At 27.7% G+C, this 1551-nt stretch overlaps 1 protein-coding gene across 1 annotated transcript in view; it reads right to left on the minus strand.

The window, feature by feature from the left end:
• The window catches only part of LOC116850315 (dynein heavy chain 3, axonemal), a 21583-nt gene that overhangs the window by 8240 nt on the left and 11792 nt on the right, over nucleotides 1-1551 (minus strand). The gene's annotated exons all lie outside the window — the stretch shown is intronic.

The following is a 1551-nucleotide window of genomic DNA, read 5'->3' on the forward strand; positions in this document are numbered from 1 at the left end:
TAACAATGTGTTTAACAAATGTTTGTCACTTTATTTAAAAACATATTACTACATAGTCGTTAAAAACTAACATGTCAAATCACTTATGAACCATGATAAAGTAAAGTTTTGTTTATGTTATATTCGTTTAGTAATTGATAAGAGTTAATTTTGTTGTTAACATGTGATATTATGTGCAAAGTTTATATTATAAAGGTTAATACATATATTATTATTATTATTAATAAAATACTTTACAAAACACTATTTGTCAAAAGACTTTTGAGCGCTACTTATATATATATATATATATATTTTTTTTTTATATATATATATATATTTTATATATATATATGTGTATATACATACACACACACACACACACGCACGCACGCATACACACATATAGAGTGAGGAAAAAGTATGGAAACCCTGAAAAATCTTAAAAAATATAAATTTTACAGAAAAAATGTTTCAAACGAAAGTTGTAGGATTTAAAAAGGTCTATTCAATAGTCTCATCAGTTTGACCCTGGCTAGCGTCGTTAAGATGAAGTCAGTCACCTTGAATTTTTTAAATGGAACACCTCATATATTATTACATATTCTTATAGCTTATTAAAAAGCACAAAAAATTTTTTTATATTTATTATGTAAAAAATTTTTTGTTTTTTTTTTTTAAGTCAATTAATTTGCCTCATTATTCTGTGCAAAAAAGCATTAAGGCAAGATAATCGAAAGATGAATATTTTACGAGATATTTTGTATTCTATGTCAAAGTGCTGGAAATTTCAAGTGTTATTACTCAAAAAGTTCTTAACGAAAAAATATTTTATTATAGTGTTTTGGAAAACTTTCGAGATAAGTTATAAGAATATGTAATAATATATGGGGTATCCCATTTAAAAAATTCAAGGTGACTTTGACTTCACCTTAACGACGCCAGCCAGCGTCAAACTGATGAGACTATTGAATAGACTTTTTTAAATCCTACAACTTTTATTTGAAACATTTTTCTGTAAAACTTATATTTTTTTAGATTTTTCATAGTTTCCATACTTTTTCCTCACCCTGTATATATAGGGTGTAAAAAAATTAGACCGACAAACTTTGAGGGGAAATAGAGGACATAAAAACAAACATATTTTACTAATAATGTTTTTCTCTACGACGCTTCGTTTTAATACTACAAAGTACAAAATAGGAATTTTATGATTTTAATAAAAAACAATGTATGTATTTTTTTAACATTTGTACTCTGATAAAATTCTGGTAAAATGGAAAATTATACGCCTACAGAAGTAGTCGATATTCTTATAACCTTTGGTGAATGTGGTAGAAATTACAGACTTACTGCCCGTACTTATGCGGAGCGATTCCCAAATCGCCGCCATCCTACTGATCAAAAATACATAAACACTTGTGACTTTGGCACTAAATGGACAAAATTTTGGAGGGATACTTAGAGGAACTCCATCAGATGGAAAGTCCAAAATGTCTCGGTACTTTGGACCATTCAAGTTGCCTAAAGGGCAGATTACGCTAAAAGCAGTTTCTTGAGAAGTAATTAATG

Source organism: Odontomachus brunneus, unplaced genomic scaffold, assembly GCF_010583005.1.
Source record: "Odontomachus brunneus isolate Ranch 3 - 2012 unplaced genomic scaffold, Obru_v1 Obru_scaffold_142, whole genome shotgun sequence".
Taxonomy (NCBI): domain Eukaryota; kingdom Metazoa; phylum Arthropoda; class Insecta; order Hymenoptera; family Formicidae; genus Odontomachus; species Odontomachus brunneus.